This window comes from Cryptotermes secundus, unplaced genomic scaffold (assembly GCF_002891405.2).
Source record: "Cryptotermes secundus unplaced genomic scaffold, Csec_1.0 scaffold247, whole genome shotgun sequence".
Taxonomy (NCBI): Eukaryota; Metazoa; Arthropoda; class Insecta; order Blattodea; family Kalotermitidae; genus Cryptotermes; species Cryptotermes secundus.
The window spans coordinates 161932-180284 of NW_019740656.1; the positions used below are offsets into that span (position 1 = coordinate 161932).

Sequence of the window (18353 nt, forward strand, 5' to 3'; positions counted from 1 at the left end):
CTGGATTTTTTTTATATGTAATATGCAATAAATTAAGGGTTAAGTCCCCCGCGTGGAGTCGGGTTCGAATACCTCCACCGTAGCCCTCAGAGTCTTTGTAGGCGACGAAAAGGGAACCTGGCACCTGGAGGTATAACTAGGCTATTCTTTTTTGACGGGGGGCGATATGAATATGGGGACCTCGCGCCCCAGTGTGGGGGAGTCTCGAATCAGAGACAGTACAGTATGGTCATGAGTCCCGCTGGACTCAGACCCGAGAATTACAGGCGAAGACTAGCAGCAATTGTAAACGACAGACCGGTCCACTCGTCAGAGAGGGCATGCCACATCAACAAACCCGCAGCTGTCTGACAGTAATAAAAGTCTGGCCTTGGGCTCCGGATGGGTGCTTGACACCCAGACAGACTGGCCGACTGACCGTAGGACGTAACATAACTTTGACTAAGAGTTAAGTTTCATAAAATACTGTCGTGTTTCGTCTGTAGCGTGAATACCTTGTAGTACAATGGGAAGCCCCTCACAGGGACATATACTTGTGCTGATGTGACGTAGCCACCCATGACTGCCAGCGTAAATATCCGGTCCTTGTGAAGTGTACTACGCCAGATAAAGGAGACGGTTTATGATTGCTTGTGTTCTTGGGAGATGGCGTTAAATGTCGACTTAAACGTGTCGTTCGATAACATGTAGGACTGGACAGGAATACTGGAGAAGGCAGGGGAAGAAAAGGATACAGTTCAAAACAAGTGGACGACCCCCATTGTGAGGTCTATTAAGAATTTTACAAAATTTAAAGAAAATTTTAATAGATTGTATTTTATTTAAATTGAGTGAAGTACAACGTGTGCTATTTTAGCGCATACCAATTGACTACGATTAAGACGTTTTAAACCATGAAGCGTGCAGTTGCATATGTGATGAATGGACAATATTAGTGTAGTGTAGCAGTTTCAGCATAATAAGACACTGGAAGATGGCCATTTAGGGCCGAAACATGTGTCGAAAGTGAAAGTGTAAGAAAGAAGGGACAATTTCTTGCATTGTTGACGCACTGTGTAGTACATAAACAGTTCTAGATATAGTAATGCAACGGGATGCTTAAATACAGGAGAGCAGAGGAAGTCAATAGGAAAGCTCATATGACAAATGAAGGGACTAGGAGTATTGCCCTAATGTAAGAACATTATGCTACCCGCACGTTGCACGTCAGTGTATGTACTTTGCTGTTGAACCGGCCCGCCACTGGGACCTGGTACCTCGTCTGGGAATCTTCCTTGTTCGACACGCGAGGAGATCCAGTTGGTGGCAAAAGTGGGATCCTCTCCAGGACTGAGGTTCTGCTGCAGCTGGAAGCAAGCGTGTGACAAGCACTTCTTTCGGCTGGCCTCATTTCCTCTTGGCTTCTTTTTCTGTCAGACGTGTCTTTCTTGCTCTCTTAACGTTGTATTCTTAAACTTTTTTTTTTGTTTTCCTACTTTCCGCTTATTCCGTTCTTTCTGCTGGAACCTTTTTTTTTTTGTCTTCTCATCATAGTCTCCTTATTCCCGTTTCTTTCTTTTTCATCTCTGAGGCTTTTATTCGGTAATCTTCTTATAGCTGCTCCTCTTTGCAAAAGAACGAATTATAACTGGCAGTCTTCATTGTGTGTTTTAGGAAAACGCAGTCTCACACACCGTCTGACAAAGGATTGTGTCGTTGCCTTTCATCCGATAAACCGAAAGCACCAGACTGTGTAAAGTAAAGTTTTCTTCCTGTTGCACACGTGTAGACCAGAAGACTTCGACAACCGAGGCGTGTGAAAGTGAGCACAACCAGACGCTGGGCATTGTGACGTGTACTGCTTCAGTGTGACTCTGTGTCATATGTAGACGGTATTAATGTCACGGATCCTTACAGGATATGCGATATCTTTTTTGTGGTTTTATTTTTCTACGCTGTCAGTAGCTTAGAATCCGGTCTAGAAAACCGAAATTAACGGCCCTGGGGATTCGTTGCGCTGACCACTCAACACCCACTATCCGCTGAAGTTGGCACTAACTTTGCCGAAAAGCAGCGGTCGTTCGGTCGGTATAGTTCGCTTGCGGACTAAAACAATGGAGTTTCGTTTTATCAGTAGCTTAGAGTTGTAACTCTTTGCTGTTTGCATCCTGTTGTGTGTCATAATTTGTGATATTCCGGCCGTCAACACAACAGTAAAAAATAAACCAATCGAATTTTTACATTGGCTTTATTTAACAACTGTTGCATATTTCGGTCCACATTTGGGACCATCGTCAGGCACCTACTGCAGCATAAACACTAGCCAGTTCACGTTGAAACCAGGAACAGGCACGGCACGAAAACAAACGTCCACAACACACTCAGAGAAAAAGAAAATTCCATCACGGCGTCATATTCAGGGAGGCAAGAGGAAATATGAAAACTTTATTAACAATACACGTAAATAGCTCCAAAAAGATATAATACAGCAGCGAACCCCTGACGACACCTACCTTACGTTGCAAAATAACGGAGAGGACAGAGTTTAACAATTTCTTTTAATTAGAAAATATTGTTACAACTTCGTAATAGTAGCATATGATTATAAATATTAACACAAATATGGATCCATATTAGGAAATGTCAGAATCATGAGACGTACTGAATGAAAGTGCCTGAGTCCAGCTGGTTCCACTCGACACGGCGGCCACTGATTGACCTATTGTACCTACCCCGGGTGATTATGATGGAGAATTTGGTGGAATGAAGATTGGCAGGGGAAACCGAAGTACTGGGAGAAAACCCGCTCCAGCGCCACTTTTTACACACAAATCCCACTTGACCAGACCCGGGATCGAATCCGGGCCGCCGCGGTGGGAAGCCAGCGACTAACCGCTTGATCTAAGGCTCAACTGCCTGAAGATGGTCTACCATTGTAGAATGGTAAGTTTATGAATGAATAATGAATGGCAAAGGATTGGGAAGGAAACGGACGTGATGTAATCGAGGTTGTGTTTCGGCGTTTACTTGGAGGGACTGAGAAAAATCATGAACTGTCAGGATAGTGGGTGTCCTGGCCGATATTCGAACCGACCACCTCTCGAATACGAGTCTAGAGCGTCACCGCTACACCGGACTGTGGGGCGGAATCCGCTCTCCACCTGAGCGACTATCAGCTTCTGAAGAAGGGCTTTGCTGTGTGGAGTTATTACACGTTGTAATGTACGGTGATAACTTAGATTTACGGCGTAAGGCGCTGTTCTGTAACATGCTGTAACTTTTACAGCTACACTTATAGCCATTTTTGTTGTGACGAATTGGGTTTTCAGTCCGTCGTGAGAAACAATATCCCACGCGTCATTGGGTGAGATGGGACCCGATTTATGACGGAGTGCTACGTACGCGTAGTGTTGTAAAGTCGGGTGTCTGCTGTAGGTATGGGCCTCACTCTCTTGTAACATAGCAACATGGTTTCGTAACCCCTAACCTCATTTCGGTTCGCCTTTATAACAGTCATTTGTCCTCGTCATGTGATAATAAATCTCGATGTTCAAGTAATCTGCGGATCGCGCAAGCGCAGTTCTTGTCCTTACAGCTACGAAGTAACTCTCACTGCATCGCCCCGGCTCCTTGTGTCACTTCGCTTTCGATTTTCGTTTAAATCCAACGGCGCCCCCACCCTCCCCCGCACACTTATCAAGATTACAGCAAACCCTCGCGAATGCGGTTACAGTAATCCGTATCGAAATATGAGAAATTAAAAATCGTGTTCACAGTTGACTACACCTAGATACTTTAAAAGACACGTGGGATTTAGGAGCCAGAGGACTCTCAGACTGTGTTGAGGGTAGCTCGAGAGACAGAAACCACGCAAGAAAATATCCAAGACTGGCTTGGGCTGGAGGAAGGTGACAGTGGATTTCACCTTCTGACAGAGGAAGAAATTGTTGCAGTGATAAAGTCCATCCGGTTAATGCTGTTTAGGGAAACAGTCGCTGTTTATTGTGAGAACGATACAGAACAAACAAATACACTCTGTGGGCAGAAAACTCAGTCCGTACCACACAGGAAACTGATTACATCTCCGCTACAAAACCCAACCGGTTAATGCTGTTTAGGGAAACAGTCGCTGTTCATTGTGAGAACCATATGGAACACACAAATACACTCTGTGGGCAGAAAACTCAGTCCGTACCACACAGGAAACTGATTACATCTCCGCTACAAAACCCAACCGGTTAATGCTGTTTAGGGAAACAGTCGCTGTTCATTGTGAGAACCATATGGAACACACAAATACACTCTGTGGGCAGAAAACTCAGTCCGTACCACACAGGAAACTGATTACATCTCCGCTACAAAACCCAACCGGTTAATGCTGTTTAGGGAAACAGTCGCTGTTCATTGTGAGAACCATATGGAACACACAAATACACTCTGTGGGCAGAAAACTCAGTCCGTACCACACAGGAAACTGATTACATCTCCGCTACAAAACCCAACCGGTTAATGCTGTTTAGGGAAACAGTCGCTGTTTACTGTGAGAACCATACGGAACACACAGATACACTCTGTGGGCAGAATGCAGAGTTCTAGTGTGTTAAAGCAGACGGTACATATACACAGTATCCACTGGGCTTTAAATGTTTAAGTAAGTAGAGGGATAACTTCACCTTTCCGTTACAGCTAAGCATCGTCTCGGGCAGGATGACCTGTTCCTTGTTTAATGTCTTAATCTTTTATTTCCTTCTATACGTTCTTGGAAAAAGACTTTTTCTGTCTTTTACGTCAGTAGAATCTTTTCTGACCACTTTCTTCCTTATTTATTATCCAATCCATTATTCTCATTTGCATTGCTAACGCGACTTCTGTCTCGCTTCTGTTCCGGCTTTACCCCTACCCGTGTCCGCTCGGAGTATTGGCATGATAAAGGGAGGGAGCCGGTTTCGTAAGAACGTTGTCCCGTAACCCCCAGGCAACAAGAAGTTGAAAGATGCCCAATAATGCAATGTGTGCATTAACATTGCCTTTCTGGCTCCACTGATGGACGTATCGTATCGTGACGTCATATGTCTCAGTAGTGTGACAGCTTGCTGAGGTAACCGCTCATTTTCGATATCTTTTCCTGATTTTGTTGGGATGCATATGCAGGTATGTAATGTATACGCCTCACACGCAGCATACGCGTAGACGTGTGTCTATTTCTGTATCTACCCATCCGTTTATTTATGTGTCGAGGCACTATGCTACAAGCCGGAATGTCGCGGGATCGAATCCCGATGAGGTGGAATTTTTCAGTGACTGACTCCGTTGAGCCCACTTGCTTCTACGAAATATGTCCGATATTAATTATTGCTAAAATCGAATTAAGCCATGATCAGTGAAATAATTAAAGCGTAAATATAGTCTGTCTGTACGTGAACCACTTTATCTTTGCGTTCCCCTATTCCTTAACGTTACCGGTCATACAGTGCGTTCCGGCTGCCTTGCCCTCATGCGCCGTCATTATGTAATTAACAGTTAAGCTGGTACCTTCAGGCGTTGCGTAAATGCTGATGGTCCCAGAGAAGTTGTGCTGGGTGCATTCCGTCCAGTGCAGGAGCGAGGTTGCGTCATCGTTAGTGACGTATGCCGTTACGTCATCTTTGGAAAATCGGTTGATTGTATTTGAGAGTACTGTATTTCCGGTACTCACACATCGGTGAGGAATTCTTTCACTTCAAATTGCCGGCTGAAGGTATGACGTCGAGTCCGAGTCCCGGTAGAGGCTAGAATTTTGTCTTCTCCACGTCGCCCGTACCGGTTTTGGGCCCATCTTGGTTCCTATGCAGTGGGTAGCGGGGGTAAGGAGGCCGGGGCATGAAGCTAACCACCTACCTCCAGTAATGCCAAGGTCAAGAATACATGGATCTATACATCCACTTCTCTATACTTCTTCATGGCATAGTTAAGTACAGGCGTTTTTTTTCAAAGTTAAGTTGGTAGTGTCAGGTTCGAGTTTCAGTTGAGACACCGAAAATCTTGACTGCGGTGTTTCGTGGTTTTCCTCATTCCCACCAGGCAAATGTGCGTAGTAGTGCGTAGAATTAAGGTATTTTCGCTTCCTTCCATATCCTTTTCAGTTCATTATTCACTATCATCCGATCGGCAACACATGCTTTGGGAGGAGCCGGGATAGCTCAGTCGGTGTAATGACGGGCAACAAACTGGGCGGTCGGGGTTCAATTCCCGGCAGGGGCAAGATTCTTCTCCACAGCGCCCAAACCGGCTCCGGGGTCGACCCAGGCTCCTGTACAGTGGGTATCGGGCATTTTCCCCGGTGGTAAATCGTCCGGAGTGTGAAGCTGACCACGCCATCTAATGGCGATGTGGAGAACTGTGGAGCTGTATCTCCACTGCCCCACATATGCCATCATGTCACAGGGACTTCTTCACATGGTCACACTCGCTGATGATGTCGTTAAATGCAAATACGGACATCCATGAAACGAACCGTAACGTTAACGCGGACTCAGCTCTGAAGAAGAAGAAGAAGAACTGCGCCGTGCCCGGCTCAGAAATGTGACCACAGTGGAAGCCAATGTGACGGCCCTGGGTCACGGAGACACGCGTCTTTTCTTGCGACTGCAGTTAAAATGAGCCGTAGCTGAAAGCTAGATCGTAGTGGCTGCAGTGAAAACATTCCGTTGAAAATAACCGTGACGTCGTTGTCGTAACGGTGTTCCTAGTACACCCCCAGCACTGCCGGCGCGAGTTCTGTGGCTCATTCAGTAGCTGAATTACTGCTCGGCCCACTGACTGACTAGCCAGGTCCCGAAGTCATCGACTGGTTGACTACTTCACCGATTAACTGCTTCGATGAAAGTCCTTTGGTACTGGGGCCGTAAATGGCCCATTATGCCAGCCCTGGATAATAGATGAGAGATCGGGAGCATTGGGTGGAATGAGAATTGGGAGGGGAAAGCGAAGTGCAGTACACCCTCGCTAATCCAGATTACAGGGGAGAAGTCATGCGGATTAATGAAGCAAAAGCTAATACAGAAAGGCTTAGAAAACAAATAAATAGAAAGTTTAGTAATATAGGCAGTGTTGATTAAAATAAATAAAGAAATATCAGGGCAGTAATTTCTTCATCTGTCAGAAGCTGAAATCCAGGGTCTCCTTCATCCAACTGAAGCCAATCTTGGATATTTTCTTGTGTGGTTTCAGTCTCTCTAGCTGCCCTCAACACAGCCTGAAAGTCCTCTTGCTCCTAAATCTCAAATGTATTTTAAAGCATATAGGATGGGATGGTATGGATTGGATTGCTCTGGCTCAGGAGAGGGCTCTTGTGAACACGGTAATGAACCTTCGGGTTCCATAAAATGCTGGGAAGTTCTTGAGTAGCAGCAGAATTGGCCTCTCCTCAAGAAGCGCTCAGCTCAATGAGTGAGTGAGTTACTCAGCTGTGAACAGAATTTTTCATATTTCGATGCGGATTACTTTCAACCGGATTAGTGAGGGTTCAGTCGGAAGAAACCTTCCCCAGCGCCGCTTTGTCCACCATGAGACCCACGTCAACTGACCTGGGATCGAAATCGGGCCGCCGCGGTAACAGGCTGGAGACTGACCACTTGGCGTTCTCGTCCCTGGCTCTGTTTTGCGGGGTTGTTTAACGATGCTGTCGTAACTCAATCTCTGCGGCATCGAATGAGAGGATAACACATCAGTGATGAGTGGAATGGATCTGGAAGGAGGCGGTCGTGTCGTAGGCGAAATACTGTTCCCTCATTTGCCTGAAGGGGCTGAGGAAGACCTGAGGATAGCCGCTGACTCGGCCGGGATTCGAACGTAACACCTACCGAATACTCGTGAAAAAGCTACCGGTATGCCACCCCATTAGGCAATGCTATATAGCCTGGATACTTGACACAGACATCATGGCGTCACATGTCTGCAACAGAGGCTTTGCTGTTGGGCTCCTGGCACCTCGCGAACGCAAAATGTGGAAGGCAGCCAAGTGCTGCCCCAGAGAGCGCCAGTTCCAGGTGAGGGATAATGTGATTTCTCATTATGCGTTTATTTATGCACGAGAGCACATGAAATATTGAAATCAGCTCCCTGCAGAACGTCAGCAGTGACAAGTGTTTCACTGATTACCATTTCCGCTGACGGGCGACAAGATAAGATTACAAGCAGAGATGTCTGATAATTCTCACACGTGGCATATCTAGTACCGCGTTGTTACAGTAATCGGTGAACAAATCTTACTGTTCACTTAACGAAGGCTCGATTAAATTGCTCCTGCTGCTGGCCCTCGCCGTCGGGACCCATCGCCACATTCTTGTCATTTCTGCGTGTTTTGAAATGGGGCCTCGTCTTGAAGGATTGGAGGGTCACTCCACCTCAGTTGACGCTCTCTTCCACTGATCCACACGTCGGGTTCAATGGCGTTCCGAATTACCTCCACTTACAGTATATCTATATGCGGTACGTCGTTGTCATAGTAACCAGTACTCTTGTGATCCTCCCAGATATATATATATATATATAGAGAGAGAGAGAGAGAGATATTCGTAGATCATGTATCAGTGGCGTGCAGGCGGTTTCACATTGCCATAGTGTATCGTCAGATCGAAGACGAGCCGGTATTCTATCTCCAGGGGGGCGTCATCGCATTGTGACGTAATGGTTACGCCATTGGTAAGGAAGTTTGTGTTCCCAACCAACTGACCCGGAGATCTGCGCCACTTCAGGTTTCTGATTTTCATGGATTTTCGTACCTTGATTTAGGCCACGATAGTGTCCTTCCATATCCTTTCCAATTCATTATTGTGAGAGTTGTTGACGGCGCCATGGAGTGAAGCGTCAGTAAACAAAATGAACGAGACAGCAGACGGGAAGACAACTTGGATTTAATCTGCTGTTGGCGCTGCGAAGCAGTACGCGGGTTATCGATTCTGTCGTAAATGGGAAACAGATGTGGGCACCCAGACCTGATCTTTTCTTTTCTCTGTAATTTTCCCGTTTTCTCTCATTTTCTGCCCCTTCTTTCCTTCCATTGTTAAATTTGTGTCCCTTTACTGTTTTTCCTCTTTTCTTTCATTTCCCCCTCTCTGTCTCTCTCCTTCTTTCCCTTCATTCTCTGATGTATCATTTCTCTTTGCCTTCCTCTTTGTGGGAACACCTTTCCACTTTTATCTACTAGCTTTTCCTTGTCTCCCGTTATTGTTCACTCTATATATTCTTTCCTCCTCCCGTCTGCCTCTGCTTCCTTCTGTTCACACAGTTGTACCCGCTATCTTTGTGTAATGTCGTTCCCAGGTTCTGCGCCCAGTGCGCGCTGTCCCATCCTGTGTGCGGCATGCAGGTCTTCTGGTTTAAACGGCGGTCCTTTGTACGGCTGTTCGGGGAGTAACAACTTTTTATGTTATACATTTGTGATTGTAGTGTCTTTAGTGATGTATTCTGCGAAGTTTATCAACTTATGAGGGTTTTGTAGTGACTTACTGTTTCATGAGCTGTATCTACAGGGCGTTGTGCAAACATTTGAAGTGAGATCTACACAGTTTAGTGGTGAACACTTGATGGTGATGCAGCTTTGCAAAACATATGGATTAGTTAAAATTATTAGTGACAAATTTTGAAGATATAACTAAATATGCGATGAAATGTACGATTTAACCAACATTTGGTTTTAAACGTGTCGATGTATGCTAATAGAAACACCTCAGCTAGTAATTCACATCTGCAGTATGACAGTGGTGAGCTGTACCAGATCTCAGTTATGCCGCTAAATTTTGCGCACTCTGTATAATGTTGTTAACAGATGATGGATGGTGTGCGTGTGAAATTAAACCTAGGATTGCCATGGCAAAAGCTGCATGTAGCAAGAAGAAGAATCTTTTTACCAGCAAATTGGACTTAAATTTGAGAAAGAAACTAGTGAAATGCTACATTTGGAGCATTGCCTTGTATGGGGCTGAAACTTGGACACTTAGGGCAGTAGATCAGAAACACCTGGAAAGCTTCGAAATGTGGTGTTCGAGAAGGATGGAGAAGATCAGTTGGACGGATTATGTGAGAAATGAAGAAGTGTTAATTAGAATCAGTGAGCGAGGAATATCCTACACGAAATAAGAAAACGGAAGGCTAATTGGATTGGTCATGTTTTACGCAGAAACTGCCTTCTAAAAGAAGTTACTGAAGGAAAGATAGAGGGGCGGATAGAAGTGACCAGAAGACGAGGAAGAAGACGTAAGAAGATGCTGGATGACCTTGCGGACAGAAGAGGATATTTTAATTTGAAGGAGAAAGCTCTAGATCGCATCAATTTGAGGAACTGTTTTGGAAAATACTGTGGACCTGTCGTCTTGACAGATTACTGATGCTGATGTTGATGTATAATGTTGCAATATTTCATATAAACGAAACCCGGTTTTTCTCCATAATAAATGACATTAATGGTATAGTTATCTCTGTTCTTAGTTGAGTAAGCACCATGCCATGAAGAAGTATGGGGGGGATAGAAGTATAAACCCATTTCTTCTTAAGCACAGTACTAGATGGAGGGGCATGGCCAACTTCACGCCCCGGCTGTTATACCCTGAAAGGAAGATCCCTCCTGTGCCCATTGGATAGGAAGCTGGGCCCCAGAGCTGGTCTGGACTCTGCAGTAGAAAATCTCTTGCCCCTGCCTAGAATCGAACCCCAATTTTTGTGCCGTGAAACGCGTAGCCCGTCGCACAGGTGACTTGAGAATCGCATTGAAACTTGAATGACTGCCTTTGCCTTCTTGCCGTTAGCATCTTTGTTATGACTGACCTTCGGAAAATCCAGCGTGCGACTGGTTATGTTCCATCGGGATCTGAGTGTGGTGCACACTCTCACCTGCGCAACCTTCCAACAGCTTCTGTTTGCCGGCGCTGTGCAACGTCATTGTGTCTCGCTGACCGCCTCTGTGGCTGTTCGTGGCTACAGATCCAGAGGTCCCAGGTGTGATTCCCGGCGCTGCCAGATTTTCTGAGAAGTGGTGGGTCTGGAAGGGTCCACTCAGTCTCGTGAGGATAATTGAGGAGCTACTTGAATGGAAAAGTAGCGGCTCCGGTGTAGAAGACCAAGATTAACGGCCGTTGGGATCCGTTGCGCTGACCACGCGACACCCTCTATCCGCAAAATTTACCAATAACTTCGCCGACAAGCGGCGGTCGCTCGGTCGGTATAGTTCGCTTGCTGACTCGAGCTACGGAGTATTTTGTGTGTGTGTGTGTGTGTGTGTGTGTGTGTGTGTGTGTGTGTGTGTGTGTGCGCATATGCCTGGCCCATGTTGGAAGCTATTTGAATGGTGAACTCACTTATTTTCAGCGTTGGACCGCTGCATTCTTAACTGTACATTATGGCATTGTTATTGCAGACTAACAAGAGTGATTTTTCTTTTGCTCGTTCCCAGGTGGCGTTGTCTGGTGCTGAAGCTGGGCTGTAGTACGTGTGTTTTCTTTCCAAACATGGGTCACAGTTTGCCGACATGTTGACTGCAACCGTCACCCCCGATGCTACTTATGTAAGTAAAATATATACGGCAGTTTAGCAACTGGTCAGTGGCGTTCAGCCGTGTTTTAGTTACATGTTGTCACTCGCGACCAGACAGGGTTTGGATTGGCAGTTGGATATACTGAAAATATGTAACTCGTCGTGACATGGGCACTATAACACTACCGGTAACCTACACATTTAACAAATCACTATACTGCAACAGACACAATGTCTGTATCTCCACCAGTTGTTTCCTGATAACTGTTCTCAACAGTGGTGATCCTTCAGCTCGCGTGCTTACGTCTTTGCCGGCTATCTGCCGTCTCGCAACTGATTGATGACGGGGGACTAACTCGCAACTAACTCCTGAGATAGAGAGTTCAGTTACTTTACGAATGGCCGTTTACCGCCAGTCGGTTCATCTTGGTCCCAAGCCCATTTAGGCTCACGACCAGAGATTTTTTTGTCACACCTATGTAACATCCTCTCCGACGAGTGGGTGGGTTTGCCTCCCATGAATATGCTTGGCTTTTCATCAAGAGTACGTGTCGCACATACAGCGTGTTATTGAAACTTCTTCCTGTTCTATTGCTACAAAAATCAAAGTCAGTGTCACATTGTGACTGACGGTTAGTCAGTGGGTCTTGGTGTCGAACACCATCTGAGGCTTGTGACCAGTTATTTATTACCGATTAACAGTTACGGTCTTGATTTTGTGGGGCGCCCTATCTGACGAGGGGGCGGGTCTGTCTTTTGTATATGCTGCTGGCCCTTTCCAGCGCAGTCTTTCTCGGGTCCGAGTCCCTTGGGACTCGCGACCTTATTTTACTGTATCAGATTTTAGGCTTCCCTTTTCGTCACCTCCTACGACTCGCAGGGTCACAGCGGAGGTATTCGTCGCCCCCACCACACGGGTTACTCATCACTACTAACCGGATTGTGTTCTTATTATATAGCCTCGGCACGGGCCACACAGAAAACCCTGTTTGCAACAGCTCTTCTCTTCAATGATATGTATGTAATGGCCGTCTTGTAGTGCACTCAATTTCATATGTCGCTTCTTACTACATGTTTCGGCAACATAGTGCCATCTTCAGGTTCGTTATTTACGCTAAGCTATTACATTGTTTGCCATCTTGTGTCTTTTATAAAATTATTTAGAAAGTACATTATTTGTCAACTATAATAAAATTTGTATATACTAAACCTTGTTAAGATTATTCATCTATATGTCTTAATTCAAACTCGCGTATAGTATGGTTCGTCCACTATGGGAGTCGTTTCTGTGTATACTGTGTCTGTGATGTGTCCTTCCTTCTTGGCTGCGAGCGTGCAACAGGACGCTAAAGTACAACATTATGAATAGCTCTTCTCTTGTTGCGTGTTTATGCGTTGACTAGCAATGGCTATATTCGTCAGTCATCGTGTCACAGTATACTGCAGTTTAGAAACTTGACAGGAGCGTGCGGCAGTATAGGAATGTGGTGCCAGTGGCGTGCAGTCATATTTCAGCTGTATAATTAAATCATATTGCGGTGTAGAAATTAGTCAGTGGCGTGCAGCAATGTGTCAGCTTACGTAAGTGCAGCACGTCAGTTTTTACCACAGCTTTGCTGCCAGGGGCATGCAGCCATGTTTTGACTCATGCGTGAAAAATACGCGGTTCTGAGCCCAGGAATGCAGCGCGGGGAGTCGCAGGACAAGGCGAAGCCGTTAGCGCAGAGCTGTCACTGAGGTTTGAACTTTCGTTTTGTGTCTGGGACACTTAACATTTCTTGACAGTTGGCGGGAAGTGATTCAGTGAGCTGAGGTGTCGGGCCTCACTGCACCGCTTTCTGTGTGTTCCGTAACTTCACGTGCCAAACATCGGGGAAACGAAAAGACGCCTTGCAGAGAAAGTTGGATCAAGCGGCAACACTTCGCACTTGTATTCGGGAGGGGCTAGCTTCGAATCCCTGCCGGGACACTGACTGTCCTGAATGAGATCTCCGTTTTCTGTAGTCTTACAAGAACTTTTCTGGACGATTTCTTAAAAATTAGACCACGACCTCTTCCTTACGTGGACACGCGGTAGCGTAGTTGGTTGAAGCGCTGTGCTACAAGCCGGAAACTCGCTGGTTCAGTCCCCGATAAGGTCATTGTTTTTTTTATTCACACAATCCTTCCAGCCGCACTATGGCCCGGGGGTGGACTCAGCCTCTAACAGAAATAACTACCAGGAATTTTCCTGATGGTAAAGGGTTGCTGGCGCGTAAGGCTGACCTCACCGCCATCTGTGAGCAGATTGTCTGGTAAATGTGGGAGCCTCGACGTCTCACAACGCTATGGGCCTCCACGGCCTGTTACAGGGATAACTTAACCGTTTTTAGGACTTCCTTCCACATCTGAAGTACAGAGAAGTGAGAAATGATGGAAACACTCACTTGGTAGAAACGGCAGAGGTAAATTCACTGAGCACTGTGCCATGAAGACATGGGGCGGTGGAGGCATAGCTCCATCATTGTCGATCTCGGCAGTAGATGAAGGTGAGTGGTCAGCTTCACGCCTCGGCTGTTTTACCCCTGGGGAAATCGCCCCGCAGCCCGTCGCTGTACCGACAGCCGTTTCGACTCTTGGTATAAATGGTTCTGAGTATAATATTAGAATGGCGCTTGGATGTGGTGAGTGTGAAGACACGAGTGTGGTTATGTTGTCTTGACCTAGCTTCTGAGGCATGACTCCGTGTAGTCTGGTGGAGGAACTGACTGCAATTCCAGGGTCTAAGAGTTAACCAGGTAAGCATACCGATTACACGGCACCATGTTCCAGAATATAGTACTCGTAAACGGTATCTTTCATTACTGTAGGTAGCTCAGGCTATGTAGTGTCGGTTGGTAAGATGATTATTGGATCCCATTATGTACGTGGAGGCCAGACGAAAATCATGGGAACCTCAATAACAGTTCCCTGTCTCGGGTTCGGTATTTGAACCCGCAGCATACCGAGTGCGAAGCATGAAGCATTTTGATGCTCAGGCCAGAGCTGACAGCTCTAGCTAGATACAGCGACTATTTTAGTTTTCTGGTGTGATTTTCCCACTGCCTTGTTGAGGAAGGTTAGGATCTGTGAGCAGGAGAATAGCCTCTGTAAAAATAAACGGGATATCACGTGCTTCCTCTCTGCCTCCTCTCCCCTCTTTATCATGAACGGAAATGAGCGTGTGCGGACAGAAGCCATGTTGCAGTGTAGTTAAATTAATTCCGTTTGCCAAATTATGAATGGGTGTAGCAGTTCGGCACAGCTGTAGAAATGGCGGCCCAGTGTTCTGAGCGTAGATAAAAGAAAAATTGAGTACCACGTCATGAAGGCGTATGTGGAATTGGAGGTATAGCTCCATTCTTGACTTGGATATGAGTGGGCAGTTTTACGTCCTATTGTGTAGGAGGCTGAGTGGGTCCCAGCGTCGGTCTGGACTCTGAGAAGTAGAGTAAAGTTTTGTTTCTAGTGGGAATCGAACCCCGGCCGTCCTGCCCGCAGCCCGTCGCTACACCAACTGGTCTGTGTCTGGGCTGTGAACACATCCTGAGGGAAGTCTTCCTTAAGGCCTTGTAGTAACGCCACGTTTCTTGGCCTTCATAGTTACTGAGCTGCTCAGGAAAACCTGTCGTTATGGAAACCAAACATTCATGTGCTAGTCGGTCAGTCCAAACATAGATTATTATGTTAATATCATTTCTATTATTCATGTTTATCACTTTCACAATTATTCCTAACATTACGAATCGTAGAATAATTCAACAGTTTACTGACATTTGAACAGTGAATAACATATGGCATAGAGAATATGCAAGGTTAGAAATAGTCATGTTAATATGGTGGACATGGAGCGATGGTAGCGCAGTAGGTATAGGGACTGGCTACGGGCTGGACGACTGAGGGGTTGGAGTTCGAGTCCCGGTAGGGCCAAGAATTTTCTCTTCACCAAATCGTCCAGACCGTCTCTGGGGTCCACCCAACCTTCTATCCAATGGGTACCGGGGGCTCTTTCTTTGGGAGTAAAGCGGCAAGGGCGTGAAGGTGACCACTCACCTCCATCTAGTGCCCAGGTCAAGAAAATGTGGATCTATACAACCACTCCCCCATACGCCTTCATGACCTAGTGCTTAATTCGTTGAGCACAGAGACAACTTTACCTTTACCTTACCTTTTTAATATTGTGGACAATGTGTTACCTCAAGTTTATCGTACCAGCATTTCACTCCGTTTTGTGGGGCCCGGATACCGTTATCCCCCCCACTGCCTGTCGGGCACGTTTGCCCATCAAGTGGCCCTGCCCCTGTGTCTGCTGCCAGACGCATAGTCGAATTGCCGCCATTTTGTCTGGCGGTGCCCTTCGTGACGCGCCATGCATTCAAATGACACCTTCACTTGTCCCTGTTAGGAGCCGGGGTAGCTCAGTCAGCGCAGTGGCGGCACTGTGAGCCCAACGGCGGGTCTCCAGTTCATTATTGACCGTTGTCCTATCAGTGGACGTCAAGGAATCTGAGTCACTGACAGCGTCGTTAAATAAGCATTAATAAAGAGGGCTGTCTGGAATTGGGGTTTGATTCCCGTCAGAGGCAGAGGTTTTTGTTTCGTCTTACAGCGCCCATGTCGACTGTGGGGCCCACGAAACCACATATCTAGTGGGGGCCGGTGGTCGTTCCTTGCGGGCAAAGCGGCCGGCGCGTGAAGCTGATCACACATCTCCGTCTTCATAGTTTCCATATTTATAGCGGCGAGAAATGTTTCGAACCAGAGGAAAGTGGAGCACACGGCATCGGCAAATCTTGCGGCGTCCGAGATAAGGCGACAGCATTGTTACAGGTCTGCATTTTAATATCATTGTCTCACTTCCCAATCGAACTGGGATAGCACAGTCGGTATAGTGACTTGCTGGAGTTCGAGTCGCGATAGTGGCAAGATTTTTTTCTCTCTACAGCGTCCAGACATGATCTGGACCTAGCCTCCTATCCAATGGGTAGCGGGGGCTCTTTCCCCAGGAGTAAAGCGACCAGGGCGTGAGGCTGACCACTGCATCAAATGCCGAGGTGAAGAATACGTGGATCTATACATCTGCTTCCCCACGCGTCTTCATGACGAATCACGCTGAAGTCCGTGGAGGGGAGCTATGTCTGTGTGGGTGACGAATTCTGTTCAGTGCAGCAACGCGCTATGCCGAGGCTGTCTGTCCGAGCAGGAAGCTCTCGTCTGCCAGTGACGTAAAACTAACGGGTGGGTCGGGCCGGGACCGCACTGAGCCGCCCAGCGGCGGGAGATGAAAGCATTCCATCGTACCTGGCTCGCAGCGTTACGTCGCGGAGTGCGGTGTTAAGGAGCCTACTTGGGCGTGAGAGGCAGGACATGTAGTATGCATGGAAGAGAAGTGCACATAACAGACTTTGGTGGGAAAACCTGTAGGAAAGATACCACTAGGAAGATTTAGCCGTATATTAGAGGATAATATTAAAACGCATCTGACGGGTATTGATTGGGAAAGTGTGTGCTGGATTCATCTGCCTCAGGATAGGGACCAGTGGCGTGCTGTTGTAAACGCAGAAATGAACCTTTGGGTTTCGTAAAATGTTGAAATTTTTTTTTTCGGCGGTTGAGCAAGTATCACTCCGCCGAATCTGGTAGACGGTTATGACTCCGTTTAGTCTGGTACATAGTTGCTCTTGTTTCGAGCGAAGCTGCTGCCTCCGTTTTCACTTCTGTTTTGCTACCTATCTGCCTGATTACACTGTAAAGTCTCTTGAAGACAGCACGAACCTTCACCCCAGTGGAAGTTTCATGTGCCACTGAAATTTAGTTCGCTTTCTTAATGCGTACGCTACAGGGAAATAGTTTGATTTGAGGACGGTTGTTCATGCGCACAAGCTATTTACTCTCTAATGTCGAGCTGTAGGATATTTCTGAATAATGAATTGAGAAGGAGGTTAGAGGAACCGGTTGCGGCCTCATTTAAGGCACTATCCGAGCCTTCTACAGAAAGCACCCGGATAAATCACGACACATGACAGAGTATCCGAGTCAGGATATGATCCCCGGACCTCTCGAGTACGATGGAGTGCTCACCGGGCCGAAGTGACGGGTGAATTGCAAGACATTTCATTATAAGAGTAATCTGTATTCTTGTTCTTGTGTGGCGCTACAGACCAAGGCGACCAAACCCCTTCCGATGTCCTCAGTATTAATATAAACATTTGGTAGGAGTACCCAGATGGGGTGTCGGCCCCAAGCAAGGAGTCGAGCCTTGATGGGCGGTATACTAACACTGCAGTGTCAGAACAGCCGCGCTTAAACCTGCGGCCATGCCTTGACTTGCGAGCCCATTGCACTTAACGCTCCAGTTTGGTAATGCTGTGATGTCTCCAGTCACAACTTTCCTAATGTCCGAAGCAAAGCAATAAGGTAGAGTTATCCCTTTGCTTAATTAATTAGGCAGTACGCTGTGAACGCGTATAGGTAAGACCCTAGTACCCATTGGATAACAGGCTGGATGGGCCCCACAGCCGGTCTGGGCGACGTGGAGAGGAAAAAATCTTGGCCCTACCGGGACTCCAACCCCGACCCTCCGCCGCCCACCCCGTAGTCAGTGTATACCGACTGAGGTATCCCGGCCCGTAATAGTAATTAGCGTATTTATTTTAATAGTTGAAATGTGTAAAGCTCCGTTATTTGATGTCCCTTTATTGATTATGTAATAAAAGGAACAGAATTGTGGTGTAATATGGATAATAATATTGAACATTGAGACTGCGCACCGAGTCATAGAAACGTAACCCTATACGTACCATGTTATAATGAACTCGTTTTGTCAAGCGTTTTCGGGAACGCATTAA

General features: G+C 46.6%; 1 protein-coding gene across 6 annotated transcripts in view; it reads left to right on the forward strand.

The window, feature by feature from the left end:
* Positions 1-18353, forward strand: part of LOC111872378 (alpha-1,6-mannosyl-glycoprotein 2-beta-N-acetylglucosaminyltransferase) — a 149279-nt gene that overhangs the window by 68884 nt on the left and 62042 nt on the right. For all 6 annotated transcript variants that reach the window (XM_023866192.2, XM_023866193.2, XM_023866188.2 and 3 more), the window contains one exon: positions 11408-11518. The gene's annotated coding sequence lies outside the window, so the exon portion shown is untranslated. The remainder of the gene's footprint in view (positions 1-11407; positions 11519-18353) is intronic.